The sequence below is a fragment of the Gorilla gorilla genome, chromosome 6, assembly GCF_029281585.2.
Source record: "Gorilla gorilla gorilla isolate KB3781 chromosome 6, NHGRI_mGorGor1-v2.1_pri, whole genome shotgun sequence".
Classification (NCBI taxonomy): Eukaryota; Metazoa; Chordata; class Mammalia; order Primates; family Hominidae; genus Gorilla; species Gorilla gorilla.
Window position 1 is genome coordinate 64,677,097 of NC_073230.2, and position 15,708 is coordinate 64,692,804.

Consider the following 15,708-nt stretch of genomic DNA (forward strand, 5'->3'; position numbering starts at 1 on the left):
TGTAGTGTAATCCTCCACAGGAGGCTCAACAAAGCCATGGAAACATGAATGAAGTGGGATTGCAAATGTGACATTTCCAATAAAATTTTTTTTTTAAAAAAGGAAAAAGAGGTCCATTAAATAAAACACCTTAAAAAGCCAAGAAACTAACTGCAAGTTCCACAAAGAGAGTGGCCCATGATTCTGTGTGATTTAAGGAATGCTGAGAAAGGATGTCTTAATGCAGTGAAATATAATAGGAAGTACAGGTAATCTCTTACCTTTCGTGTTTATTTTATTAGCCATTCCAGGAGGCGAGTAGGAAATAACTAGTTCAGGTCTAGAAAGAAAACCAAGAAATGTTACGGTAGCCAGTACAATGGTGGTCTCACAGCTAGTAAAACAGTCGTGATGTGACCAGTATTTTTCCCTAAAGGCGTTCGCAGAATCATCCTGTAATGTAACAATAATTTCTATCATTGTGGACAAAAACCCTGACTTTTCCTTCCCATGACTGGCAAGTAATTATATGAAGAGTAAATTACTTCTTTCATGAAAAAGAAAATTAACACTAGTATACTTTCTTCAGCCACTAAAATTCTACAGAAATGTAGATATAATAAGAAACTCAACCATCCCATCAGGCCAGGTGCAGTGTCTCATGCCTGTAATCCCAGCACTTTTGGAGGCTGAGGTGGGTGGGTCACCTGAGGTCAGGAGTTTGAGACCAGCCTGACCAACTTGGTGAAACCCTGTCTCTACTAGAAACAGAAAAATTAGCTGTCTCTACTAAAAACACAAAAATTAGCCAGGCATGGTGGTGCATGCCTGTAATCCTAGCTACTTGGGAGGCTGAGGCAAGAGAATCGCTTGAACCCAGGAGGGAAAGTTTGCAATGAGTCGAGATTACGCCATTGCATTCCAGCCTGGGCAACAAGAGTGAAACTCTGTCTCAAAAAAACAAAAAAGAAAAGAAACTCAATCATCAATATTTAGTCGCTCACAAGATTGACCCACGAATAACAGAGCAGCTAAAACCCAGCAAATTAGACTTCATTCAAGTACTTAGGTGTACTGTGAGCCACCACGGTGCCTCTCAACACCATGGAGGCAGTGGTCACTATTCTTGCACTGACTAAGACAGCTGAGTACAGGATGGGGGACTGCAGGGGCAATGGAGAGTGCCAGGACTGCAGCTCAGAGCCAGGCTTTTCCATCAAGGACTTACAGCCACGCCTGTCACCTCTAGCTAGAAAAACATTTCAGTAGAAATATCATTTTATTGTTTTAATTCCAGAAATGACTACAGTGGCAAATAGAACTTACTTTTTTAATATTGTTGTTGTTGTTGTTGAGGCAGAGTCTCACTCTGTCGCCCAGGCTAGAGTACAGTGCTGTGATCTTGGCTCACTGCAGCCTCTGCCTCCCAGCTTCAAGCGATTCTCCTGCTTCAGGCTCCCAAGTAGCTGGGATTACAGGCACCAGCCACCATGCCTGGCTAATTTTTAACATTTTTAGTAGAGATGTTGGTTGGGCTGGTCTTGAACTCCTGACCTCAGGTGATTCACCTGCCTTGGCCTCCCAAAGTGCTGGGATTACAGGCGTGAGCCACCATACCCGGCCTGGAACTTACTTTTTAACAACAAACTTGGTTTTATTACTCCACAGACGATCCTTTCAAGTCATGGAATTCCAAACCAGGTAGGGCTTGGAAAGGGAATTCTGTCTGGCAAGCCTTCTACATACAGGAACTCGGGGTTTGATTCAAACACAGAATATGGTACTTTTACTGCCTCTGAGTCCAAGAGCTTGAGCTGAAAGTGCAAGAGAACATAATTTGTAGAAGATAAAATTTGACACAGACATTCTTTTATTTGTATCTGCATTCTCAAGTACATTATGAACAAGTTCCCTACAATCGAGCAATATTCACTTCATATTGAAGGCATTTTGCTTAGGATATTGGGCAAATCTGAAGAACAAGCCTAAAAGATAAGTACTTTCAGGAGGAATATTTTAACACTTTTTTTTTTTTTTTTTTCTTTGAGATGGAGTCTTGCTCTCTAGCCCAGGCTAGAATGCAGTGGTGTGATCTCAGCTCACTGTAATCTCCACCTCCTGGGTTCAAGTGATTCTCTTGCCTCAGCCTCCCAAGTAGCTGGGACTACAGTCACACGTCACCACACTCAGCTTTTTTGTATTTTTAGTAGAGATGAGGTTTCACCATGTTAGCCAGGATGGTCTCAATCTCCTGACCTCAAGTGATCCATCTGCCTCAGCCTCCCAAAGTGCTGGGATTACAGGCATGAGCCATCGTGCCCGGCCCATTTTAACACTTTCAATCAAAAGGAGAGTTATGTTATCAGTCAAAATGACCTCTGTGTTCTAAGCAGAGATGACCGAAGGCCATTCCGTACAGCAGTGGCCCCTAGCAGCCTTTGCATTCTCATCAAGAGGCAGGGTAGCTCTTCAAAGACAGGTGGTGTCTATGATGCAACTAAGCAGTACTCAGTAAGTTCAAGTCATCAGACACAGAGTAGTCAGGATTCCTCATAAGGGACAGGAAACATCAGCATCAGGTATTGAGATAACGGACAGGAATGCCTGGGAATGCTGCAAGTGCTCCCCACTCCTTACTTCCTTCTCCATGACAGATACACCCAATCAACTGAAACACTCTTTCTTGCTAAACCTCCTCAGAATCGTTCAAGACAGCATTCCAGGAAACTGCTGTCAACAAATCTAAGTATTTTGCACACGTGTGTTAGCCAGATTAGAAGTACAGACGGTGGAATGACACTTATCCCAATGCCTCCCTTCCGCTCCCATTCTGACACATGAGAAAGCTGAATCCAAGAGAAATAAAGTTGTCTGTTTGGTTTCAATAGCAAGTGTAGTAGTAGAAATAAACCAAAGCCCGGTTTCTGGGACCTTCCTTTTTTAGGTACTGAACTTCTATAATTCATTCAGACACGACCCTTCATTGATATGTTATTAAAGACATACTGTAGGGGAAGGACTATGAGTCCCTTCATGTCTATATCAAAAAGCAAGACTCTTGTCTCCAAAAAATAAAAAATACGAAAGTGTTTCAATTAAAAAAAAAGTGTGATGGTTTTTGGCAATGTTTAAATAAAAAATAAGAGTATCACTTTCAAATAAGCTGACACTTTCTGAACATGTAATAACCAGGGTCACAGAATCACAGAGGCCAGTGAGAAGATTAAAAAGTACCCCTGTGAGCCCCAGTGACACATACACCACCAGGAAAATTTCCTGTTCCTGTCGCTCCAACGAATCCACAGCAACATAATGTTGGCAAGTGGCATGACCTGCCTCCCCTACCTCCAGGCAGCCACAGGGAAAGTGGAGAGCAAAGGGACCATTCCCTGTGTCACTGATAAGTGAGGCTCAATGGGAAACATGAGGCATGAGCGGCATCCAAAGGTAGGTGACAAGTTCAGTGTCTCCCCTTTGTCTTCCTGCTTCATGTATTATCTGCATCTTCTGCTCTTTTCATGATAAGGAAGGAGGCAGCAATAGCGTGTCTACTGTGGAAATGTGGGACTACTCATCGGGCATCCTGGAACTTAATGTAGAAGTTTATACAGCCCTGGGAAGCTTTCAGAACCTGGTCTCCTAAGGCTCCTGGTTTTCTAAGGCTCTTGAACGGGCAGTAGACTGTGAACCCCCAGGAGTTCACACAGGTTTTCTAGGGTCTTCACACTGCTAACCGCAGTCATGGCAACTCCTTCATTTCCTTTTTAAACAATTGTTTTCCCAATTATCCCTTTAAAATTGGGCAGTTTAGGCTGGGCATGGTGGCTCACACCTATAATCCCAGCACTTTGGGAGGCTGAGGCGGGCAGATTACTTGAGGTCAGGAGTTTGAGACCAGCCTGGCTGACAATGTAAAACCCCATCTCTACTAAAAAATACAATAATTAGCTGGGTGTGGTGGTGGATACCTGTAATCCCAGCTGCTTGGGAAGTTGAGGCATGAGAATCCCTTGAACCCAGGAGGCAGAGGTTGCAGTGAGCGGAGATTGTGCCACTGTACTCCAGGTTGGGCAATAGAGCAAAACTCAATCTAAAAAAAAAAAAAAAAATTGGGTAGTTTAGAGTCTCTGATATAGCGAGTGTGCACAATGATTCGTGGTGATGAGCTATTAAACATCATTAACTAGGCTATGGTGGTTTTTTAAAATCGTGATTGGCTAGGCGAGGTGGCTCATGTCTGCAATCCTAGCACTTTGGGAGGCTGAGGCGGACGGATCACCTGAGGTTGAGAGTTAGAGACCAGTCTGACCAACACTGAGAAACACTGTCTCTAGAAAAAATACAAAATTAGCTGGGTGTGGTGGCGCATGCTTGTAATCCCAGCTACTCAGGAGGCTGAGGCAGGAGAATCACTTGAATCCAGGAGGTGGAGGTTGCGGTGAGCCAAGATTGTGCCATTGCACTCCAGCCTAAGCAACAAGAGTGAAACTCTGTCTTAAAAAAAAAAAAAAAAGAAAAATCAATACCCAGCAGATGGTGAGACATCCATAATGTGACCAGGTGCCAAGGAATGTCCATAAGGATGGAACTGCAGTCAAGTCTACTGAATTTCCTTCCTTGGGCCCCTTCCCTGGGCCCACTCCCTACCCATATAACCACATCCTCACTTTTTCTCCCCTAAACACAAATCAAGGGACACTCAAGGCAAGCATAGTACTCACTTCTTAACCAATCCATCCCCTCTTCTAAACCCAACACATGGAGAGAACTTACGTTAGCCTTGTAAATAAAGAAATACTTACCACCATCCCACAGTTATTTTTCCAGTCTGCCTTTTTTTAACCACTCACTTGGCAGAAACTTATTCTCCTGGCCAGTAGCTATTTGTAAAACTGGTCTGCCTCCCTATTTTCACACCAAAGATACTAATTCTTTAGTAGAAAGGGGAGTATTCTAAATCAGACAATTAGCAGATCACCTAGAATTTCCACCCCCTCCACAGAGGCACACAAACAAGAGAATTAACCCAATTTGTTGTCTATAATAAACAGGATGTTCTACTCACCACTGAGCCCCAGAGGTAGTTACTAGATGACTAATCCCTAGCAGTAATGGCCCAGTTCCCTATATTATTACTGTGTGCAGAAATTTGAAAGGTGCTCTTCTCCCACCCCCATCTTCCCTTACATACTTTTGCACATCAATCCATTAAGAATCTGAAGTGTAATTTATCTTATTCACTATTATCCTGTTAAATTGCTCTACAGCTGCCATGGGAGTAATTGCAGTGATCAGTGATTCAGACTTCTTGAGCAAAGGGCCTTAAGTAAGTTTCATTATTAAAACTTCCAAAGGTTTTATTATTGAAATAAACCTGAGAGAGAGCAGTATGCCTCCATAGGGCAGTCATACTAATGATTCTTAAATTACGAAGGGATGTCAGACTCATCATCAATGTTGCACTTGTGAGTATGACTAACTGGGAATTTATCAACGAATAAAACCAACTGGCATTCTAAGAATGAAGAAGAATAATCTCATTTTAAGTAGCATATGCAGTGCTGTGCAACTCTTTAAAAAGCTGCCTTTGGCTGGGCGCAGTGGCTCATGTCTGTAATCCCAGCACTTTGGGAGCCTGAGGCAGGCAGATCACCTGAGGTCAGCAAATAGAGACCATCCTGACTAACACGGTGAAACTCCGTTTCTACTAAAAATACAAAAAATTAGCCAGGTGTGATGGCACATGACCGTAATCCCAGCTACTCGGGAGGCCGAGGCAGGAGAATCACTTGAACCCAGGAGGCGGAGGTTGCAGTGAGCCGAGATCATGCCATTGCACTCCTGCCTGGGCAACAAAAGCGAAACTCCATCTAAAAAAACAAAAACAAAAACAAAAACACCTACCTTTGTCCAGGCACAGTGGCTCAGGCCTGTAATTCCAGCATTTTGGGAGGCCGAGGCAGGTGGATCATATTTACCTCCTAAATATCTCTCAAAACCTCACTTCCCCTTCATATTCACTGGCACCTCCTATTCAGCATCTCATCACTCATTCAACAATATTTAATGAGTATGAAGCATAGCTAGGTGTTTTTAAACAGAATAAAAACAGTGTGATCTTTGTTTTCTGGTGGCTCAACATCTAGTTATTTCTTCATTCTTTTTTTTCCAAGACAGAGTCTTGTTCTGTCACCCAGGCTGCAGTACAGTGGCACGATCTCGGCTCACTGCAACTTCCGCCTCCTGGATTCAAGCAATTCTTCTACCTCAGCCTCCCAAGGAACTGGGAATACAGGTGTGCACCACCATGCCCAGCTAATTTTTCTATTTTTAGTAGAGATGGGATTTCATCATGTTGGCCAGGCTGGTCTCCATCTCCTGACCTCGTGATCCACCCACCTCAGCCTCTCAAAGTGCTAGGATTGCAGGCGTGAGCCACCGCGCCCAGCAAACATCTAGTTATTTCTTATCTGAACTATTCAGGTATACTCTTGTCTCTTACCATTCATTCACAGAGTAGTACCTAGTCTGAGAATGGTAAGAGACAAAAGTATACCTGGGTACACCATGCCAATAGTACCCAGAGTGTCTCCTCCTCAAAACTTAGATTTTATTCAGGGGTCAGTAAACTTTTTCTATAAAAACCAGACAGTAAATATTTTAGGCTTCTGGGCCATATGTTCTCTGTTGAAACTACTCAACTCTGCTCTTGTAACATTAAAAACAGCCATGGACAACATGTAAACCCATGGGTGAGACTGTGTTCCAATATGGTTTATTCATAAAAAAAGGCATCAGGCCAGATTTGACCCATGGGACATAGTTTGCCGACCCCTGATTTAATTGCAGTGCTTCTTGCCCCATTGGAATTATCCAGATTCCTTTCCATAGCCTAGAAGGTGCTCCATCCTCATCTGAGTATTACTTGCTTCTCCAGGATCCACTATGCTCCAGCCACACTGACCATCTTTATGGTGCTTAAACACCGTGCCAAGTCCATTCACATCTCAGGTCCCTGCACTTGATGTTCTACCCATCACAACCACTCTTGCCCAGTGAGCTGCCTCAGCTCAAATGTCACCTCCTCAGAGAGGTCTTCACTGCCCACCCCAACAGGTCAGTACCCATCCCAACACCCAAACCTTCTAACTCCCAAAGCTCTATTTATTTTCTTCAAATTACTTGTCACCGTCTGAAAACATATCATTTGTTGCATGTACATAGTCTGCTTCTCCACCACCACACCACCACTAGAACGGAAGCTCCCCGAGAACAGAGACTGTCTTACTCATTCTCCCCTTAGTTCCCAGCACCTAGATCTGTGCCTGGCACTTGGCAGGGGCTCAAAAAATGTCTGTTATTGGCTGGGCGCAGTGGTTCATGCCTGTAATCCCAGCACTTTGGGAAGCTGAGGTAGGCAGATCACATGAGGTCAGGGGTTCGAGGCCAACATGGTAAAACCCCATCTCTACTTAAAAAATACAAAAATTAGCCGGGCGTGGTGGTACACACCTGTATTCCCAGCTACTCGGGAGGCTGAGGAAGGAGAATCACTTGAATCCGGGAGGCAGAGGTTGCAGTGAGCCAAGATCACACCATTGCACTCCAGCATGGGCAACAAGAGTAAAACTCCATCTAAAAGAAAAAAAGAAAGGAAAGAAGGAAAGAAATAAAGAAAGAAAAGGAAAGGAAAGGAAAGGAAAGGAAAGAAAAGAGAAAAGAATATGAACAGTTGGCAAGATCAAGACTTCTGGCCCAAAGGGCTTGTAGCTGGTCTGACCATTCATCAAAAAATCTGAATTTAAATGGAGGCACACTGGACTGTCACATGCAATAAAAGAACTGAAACAGCAAATGGTGTTGATTTGGGTTTCCTTCCACCCTACACGGCTCCAGCAAATGGAGGAGTGAGCGTGCCTGCGGTGCTCCTGACACATCTAGGGTAGTTCCTATTCACAGTGGTCAACCTTTGGGACTTTCCACACCTCACAGGGTCATCGTCCATCTAGGCTAACCTAGAACGTCCAGATAAAAGCTCCTGTTTAGAGACTGGAGAGAAAATTGTCAAACCTGAAAGCCCATGAACTGTCTCAGCCACGGGAGAACACATGTAGGAAAGACTACAGAGTGATATCAGAAGCCTAATTTCAGATTGACCTGCACAGCTTTACAATTGTGAGTAATTAACTTACTTTTGCTAGGCTCTGTTATTCTCACATCAATAATGAGAAAGCGAACTGAATAGTCTCTCAAATCCCTTTCAATTTTAACATCCTCTGACTTTATGATTAAAGAGTGATACTAATAAGGCTAAAACTGTGGCTTAACCCCAATAGGAGCCTGCTGCGATTATGCTACACAAAACTATTCCACACAGACAGAGCCATTCTGACCACGTCCCTCCCTACACCAGCTAACATATAGATATGCACCACTGGTATGAGAAGTCCCTCCTACAGAGGACATTGACTGATTCAATAATAGGCTGATTTAGTCATTCAACCAACAAATATTTACTGAGCACCTTCTAGGTATTTAGGGATACAACAGAACAAAACAGACAAAATCCCTTTCCTTATGGAGCTTACGTTTTAGCGAAGAAGAGTCGGGGAGTCAGACATCAAATAGGAAATGAGTTGAGGATATATTTTACGCAGAGCACCCTGGAGGCACTTTTGATAAGGTGATTTTTGAGCCTCAATCCAAAGCAGTGAGACAGTGAGCCATGCAGACACTAGGGGAAGAATGTTCCAGGCAGAGGGAACAGCAAGGCCCAGAGACAGGACAGGGTCAAGCATGCCTGGCATGTTAAAGGAAACGCCATGAGCTCAGTGTTTATACAGAGGAGTAAGAGCAGGAGAATAGCAGGAAGCACAGTGAGACAGGTAGTAGGGGGCAAGATCATGTAGAAAACAGAAAGCCACTGGAGAGTTTGAACAGAGGGGTAAACATGATCTAAATTCCACTGAAAAAGGACTGTTCTAGCTGTTGTACTGACAGTAGACAGGCTGGATGCGGTGGCTCACACCTGTAATCCCAATGCTTTGGGAGGCCGAGGCAGACGGATCACTTGAGGCCAGGAGTTCAAGACCAGTCTGGCCAACATGGCGAAACCCTGTCTCTACTAAAAATACAACAAAAAATTAGCCGGGAATGGTGGTTCGTGCCTGTAATCTCAGCTACTAGGGAGGCTGAGGCAGGAGAATCGCTTGAACCTGGGAGGCGGAGGTTACAATGAGCAGAGATCACACCATTGTACTCCAGCCTTGGCGAGAGAGCAAGACTCTGTCTCAAAAAGAAAAAAAAAAAGAATAGACTGAAGGAGGCAAGCATGGAAACAAGAAAACCAGTTAGGAGACTACTGAGATAAATCAGGTGAGAGATGATGGCAGATGGGTCCAGGGTGGCAGCAGTGAGGAATGAAGAGGGACAGACTCCGGGATATATTCTGAAGTTGAATCAACAGGACACTGGAGGACAGGATGATCTTGGAAAATCTTGGGACTACTGCAGAATTGAATGAAGCTAAATGGCACTAAATTCCAACATCCACTGTGAAATCCTGGGATCAGAGATTTGTTCATCTCTGTCACCTAGTGTGCCACCCAGTACTTGGCACATAATGAACATATAAAAAGTCCTCTTGAATAAATGTGGAACTGAATATATTACAAAGCCAAAAAACCTGCAGTTTGATAGGTCATTAGGAGACCAAAAAGCATCTGGTACTAGACATATTTTACTAACAGAGTCTTGCCCTGTTGCCCAGGCTGGCAATGGCGTGATGTCAGCTCACTGCAACCTCCGCCTCCCAGGCTCAAGCAATTCTCATGCCTCAGCCTCCCCAGTAGCTGGGACTACAGGCACCCACCACTATGCCCAGCTAATTTTTTTGTTTTGTTTTGTTTTTTTGTATTTTAGTAGAGACGGGGTTTCACCATGTTGCCGAGGGTGGTCTCAAACTCCTGAGCTCAGGCAATCCACCCACCTTGGCCTCCCAAAGTGCTAGGATTACAGATGTGAGCCACTGAGCTCAGCCTAAATCTATTCTTTTTATAAAAAATTTCCCTTACTATGGCCAGACGCGGTAGCTCACGCCTGTAATCCCAGCACTTTGGGAGGCCGAAGCAGGCATGTCATGAGGTCAGGAGACCGAGATCATCCTGGTTAACACGGTGAAACCCTGTCTCTACTAAAAATAAAAAAATAAAAACAAAAATTTCCCTTTATAAATCATTTCACAGTAGTAACCAATGAAGCTGACAAACAACTTCACATTATACAGGTGAGATGTGAACAACTTGGCCATTTCCCTGAGAGGCCAGATGTAGTCACCAAACCTCAGCAACTCCCATCTAAAATACAGGGATAAGTGTTACACAAGTAGTACGCCCATGTTCTTATAAATAGTAAATCATGGGCCAGGCACGGTGGCTCACGCCTGTAATCCCAGCACTTTGGGAGGCTGAGGCGGGTGGATCACGAGGTCAAGAGTTCAAGACCAGCCTGGCCAACATGGTGAAACCCCGTCTCTACTAAAATTACAAAAATTAGCCAGGTGTGGTCGTGGGTGACTGTAATCCCAGCTACTCAGGAGGCTGAGGCAGAGAAATGCTGGAACCCGGGAGGTGGAGGTTGCAGTAAGCCAAGATTGTGCCACTGCACTCCAGCCAGGGCAACAGAGGGAGACTCCATCTCGAAATTAAAATAAAATAAAATAAAAATTAAAATAAAATAAAATATAAAATAAAATAAAATAAAACAAAACAAAACAAAATAAATATAAAAATAAAGACATAAAGGATGTCACTTACATGGACACGTGTTCAGGGCTTGTGTGGAGGAGTTGTGGATGAGGACGAAAGTCGACTTGGAGACAATGGAGTCCGACTGGAGTTACTGGATGAGGAAAGGAGAGAAAGAGTGAGAAAAGGAAAAGGGTAACGGAAGTGGAAGATTGCCTCAGTGTGAAGGTCATCTCTGATTGCTGACAAAGGCAGTGGAAAATGTTGGAGAAGGTCTGAAAATATTGCTAAAGGTTGGTGGTTTCAGAAAATCTTGTAACATTTCCTTTACTTTAAAACTTAGCATCTCAAGGGTTTTTAGTATGAGTTTTTTTTTGTTTTTTTTTTTTTTTGCCCCATGGATTTCAGAGTAGTTGAACCATTCAGCCACAGAAAATAACTCCAGTATCAACCACATTTGAATATTACCAATAAAGACACGGGACTCTCCTCCTCTGAGGTCGAGCGCGTCTATTCACTTGCTGCTCAGCCTCCTCTTCTGCCCACCCTCACCTCCTTTTCTGGCGTCTGCTCCTCCTAGGGAGGACTTCACACCCTCCTCACAGAGCCAGCTGCCACCTCCCACTCTTCGAGGCTCCATCACGTGCCTGGCTCCACCACCTTCTCGCGTGTGACATCTACCTTTCACCAAGCTGAGGACACAGCGCACCCATGGTGTGTTTAAGGAGACAGTTCTGATGGCCACAAAATTCTTTTGTTATGTGGTCTGTGATTTGAATTGCCCTGTCCAAAGACTAATGCATGGTTCATGGTCAGGCCAAGTAAGGTTATGTTGGAATGAGAAACCACCAAGCACCTTTAATTCCTTCCAAGATCTTTTAGGAGTGGGACAAAGTCAAGTGCTGTTAGTGATGGCAAGAGAGGAGATTCTCTCTGCTGCACTCTGGTGATGATGGCAGGTCCAGCACTGCTCCAGCACCAATCCTTGCAGTGTCTTCTATGGCGCTTGCACATTCTTTATATAATACAGGCTTTGCAGTCTCAGTTTCTGCAATCACTGTCACAACTGCCCCTAACAAAAGCAGTGACTGTATTCCTCACAACCTTGAATTTAAGCTTTGTCTTGAGAAATGAAGGTTTCTACAGGTTTCTTCATGTTCACATTAATCCAAATTGAAGATTTACCTCCAGGAATATTTTTCTTTCTCTATTACTTCCCTTAGCAAAAAATGTGTAACTTCCAATCTTCAATTCTTCACCAATGCTTTGATTCTTTGGCTAAATCAAAAGCATGCTGAGGGCCAGGCACAGTGGTTCACACCTGTAATCTCAGCACTTCGGGAGGCTAAGGCAGGCTGATCACAAGGTCAGGAGTTCAAGACCAGCCGGGCCAACACGGTGAAACCCCATCTCTTCTAAAAACACAAAAATTAGCCAGCATGGTGGTGTGCACCTGTAATTCCAGGTACTGGGAGGCTGAGGCAGGAGAACTGCTTGAACCCAGGAGGTGAAGGTTACAGTGAGCAAAAATCATGCCACTGCACTCCAGCCTGGGCAACAAAGCAAGACTCTGTCTCAAAAAAAAAAAGAAAGAAAGAAAGAAAGAAAAAACATGCTTAACCTATGAGTTAAGCACTGAGTTTTGTCTTCTCCACTGCAGGACTCCTGGACAAGGATTATTTTCTTACCCTACTACAGAATTTCTCAACCACTTTCCATGCCATAATCCACACAAAATCTATTTGGCACACTGACTGACCTTCACTAATTGCCCCAAGGTACTGTGAGAGCTGAAGGAGCAGCATTTTAGGACACACCCATTAACCCAACTTGAGAACATTTATTCACTGTAGTATTAATGAGAATGATTAACTGCACAAATTTGTAAACACCTAATATGCACACATAATTCATACTTGATTCCCAACACTTATTTCCTGACAATACAAAACTTCATACTAAATGGCTAGTTATTGGTTCTTGGCAACTTAAGTTCCTAAGGTGGTAGATAATCTACAAATTGTGGTCACTTACTCTGACGGTGCAAAATGGCAAACAAAAAGATGGGAAAGAAAGAAAGCTCTAATAAAGAGCTCTAACAAAGAAAATAGGCTGGGCACGGTGGGTCACACCTGTAATCCTAACACTTTGGGAGGCCGAGGTGGGCAGATCACCTGAGGTCAGGGGTCCGAGATCAGCCCGGCTAACATGGCGAAACCCTGCCTCTACTAAAAATACAAAAATTAGTTAGGCATGGTGGCACAGGCCTGTAATCCCAGGTACTTGGGAGGCTGAGGCAGGAGAATTGCTTGAACCCAGGAGGTGGAGGTTGCAGTGAGCCAAGATTGCACCATTGTACTCCAGCCTGGGAAACAAGAGCAAAACTTCGTCTCAAAAAAAGAAGAAGAAGAAGAAAAAAAGAACAGAACATTATTTGTTCAATGGGGACTTCTTAGATCTTTCCTATTAGGCTGTGATATTCGTGTGCAGGCCAGAGTTACAGTATTTGCCATTTTAGGAACAGGGCTCATATGAATAAACATTAAGGTCCAAATGCGGACAGTAACTGCTATCCCTGAACAGTTGTGTGGCTACTTGAAACTGAAATATGCTGTGAGTATGAAAGACACATCAATTCTCAACAAAAAGAACATATGCAAATGAAGTAAAGAATGTGAAATACTTCATTGTGTATTTATTTATAATGATTTCAGGTTGAACTTGAAAATGTAAAATTATGTATGTGGCTTGCATTTGCAGCACACATTGTATTTCTCTTGGATACCACTGGCCAAAGTTCAAAGCTTAATGGCGGGTGTGGTGACTCACATCTATAATCCCAGCACTTTGGGAGGCTCAGGCAGAAGATCACCTGAGCCTAGGAGTTTGAGACCAGCCTGGCCAAAATGGTGAAACCTTGTCTCTACACAAAATACAAAACTTAGCCAGGCGTGGTGGCGCACGCCTGTAATCCCAGCTACTCAGGAGGCTGAGGAAGGAGAATTGCTTGAGCCTGGTTGCAGTGAGCCGAGATCACACCACTGCACTCCAGCCTGGGTGACAGAGTGAGACTCTGTATCAAAAAAAGGAAGAAAGAAAAAAAGCTTCAGTTATCCCTACACTGCATATGTGCATATTGATAAATCAAGGAGTGCCTGTATTGAGCTTCTGCAAAAGATTTTTTGGGGAGGTGAAGGAAGGAGCAGTTCCATCATTTTAAAAGATTAATTTTTAAAAGCTTCAAGATTAATCTGTGCTTTTTAAAAGGATTTCACAACTATTTTACCTGTTGTATTTGTGCTTGGCTGAGTAACCACAGTTGTATTGCGCATAAGAAGTTCTGGACCATAAGTACATGTTGATATTAATATTATAATAAAGCATTTAGAAGAAATTTACAGGCCTTTCTCACACAGCTGTGCACTGCTAATTATTATTATTATTATTATTATTATTATTTGAGACAGAGTCTCGTCCTGTTGTCCAGGCTGGAGTACAGTGGTGCGATCTTGACTCACTGCAACTTCCGCCTCCCATGTTCAAGCAATTATCCTGCCTCAGCCTCCCAAGTAGCTGGAACCACAAGTGCGCGCCACCACATCTGGCTAATTTTTGTATTTTTAGTAGACACGGGGTTTTGCAATGTTGGCAAGGCTGGTCTCGAACTCCTGACCTCAGGTGATCCACCCGCCTCAGCCTCCCGAAATGCTGGGATTACAAGCGGAAGCCACTGTGCCTGGTCAATTTTTAAACATAATCCATTCTGCCTTCATTTTATAGTGAAAATAATCATTTTGGTGACTTGAATTTTGAAAATAGCAATTTTCAGACATTCAGGTGAGACCAGCTGGATGTCTCCGAAGTCATCTTTTTTTAAGATAAATATACAAAAGTCACTTTTCCCCCAAACCAGCTCAATTCTGTTTCTGAATCTTAGATGAACTGTCTCACAGCAGAGCCAGAAGCAGCTTGCTGTATCATCTTAAACCTTTCCTCTCCATATATAACTCAGTCCCAATGAATATACACAGATGCACAACCTCAATCAGTAAGCAAGACTCAACCCACTTCAACATTCCTTTCATGAGTAGAGAGGCCTTCTGTTCCTACCTCCAACACTCAAACTACCCATGTATTACCCTTCAAAATTAAGCCAGAATAACCTTTCTAAAGGGCAGATCCAAATTATTTTAAGAGGGAACTGCTATGAGACCATTTAATGACTGCCACTGCTTTTGCAGGATCTAAGACCTTCCTCCATTTGGCCACGCAAGTCTATCTATGCAATCCCACCATGCCCACATGGCACTCCTCACTCCACACAGAATGGGTGAGGTATGTGAATATGTGGGCATATTTGACATCTCCCTGCCTTTACTCATATTTGGAACACGTTCCCTCCCTTCTGGATGCACAAATGACTGATCTGGGTATGCCATCCTTGCCTTCTCCCCTAAAAATGCTCAATAACTCTTCATTGCATTTTTCATAATATTAAGCTTCCCAAGGACAGGGTTCTTGCTAGACCCAATTTTGCGCATCTGATACTTATACTAAATACATGTTTGTTCAATAAGTGAATCTGAATGTTAATTGTAAATATAAGGAAGTCATAATGAGAGGGGGACAAAAGGCCCTTCCTCATCGAATTAATCTCTCCTTAGGGAAGACACTGAATTTGTTTCTGCAGATTATCATCTTACCTTTTAATAAGAAATTTAATTTGATTGCCCACTTGAATGATGTTTTCCAGCCTTGGGATTCCATACCACGAGGGACTTCTGAAAGGAATGTTTTCTGGTAGCCCTTCCACATACAGATCATTCGCATGGCCTTCAAATTTTTGGTACAGTAGAGCCTTGGCTTCAGTGCTCCCCAAGGCTTCAGCTGAACAAAACCAAAGCAATTCAGGAGACTATGCTTGTGTTGAAATCAGATTTTAGTACAATCCAAAGCAAGGTGCAGTTCAATTTTTTTAAATTGC

The 15,708-nt window shown here is 43.4% G+C and overlaps 1 long non-coding RNA gene across 3 annotated transcripts in view; it reads right to left on the minus strand.

The window, feature by feature from the left end:
* Positions 1-15,708, minus strand: part of LOC109027702 (uncharacterized) — a 38,472-nt gene that overhangs the window by 10,350 nt on the left and 12,414 nt on the right. The window contains exons 4-8 of one of the 3 annotated variants that reach the window (XR_008667270.1): positions 15,428-15,611; positions 10,794-10,878; positions 7,492-7,614; positions 1,306-1,793; positions 261-319 (exon numbers count right to left, since the gene is read on the minus strand). This is a non-coding gene — a long non-coding RNA (uncharacterized lncRNA). The remainder of the gene's footprint in view (positions 1-260; positions 320-1,305; positions 1,794-7,491; positions 7,615-10,793; positions 10,879-15,427; positions 15,612-15,708) is intronic. The other 2 variants (XR_008667269.2, XR_010134449.1) reach the window with 2 other exon arrangements.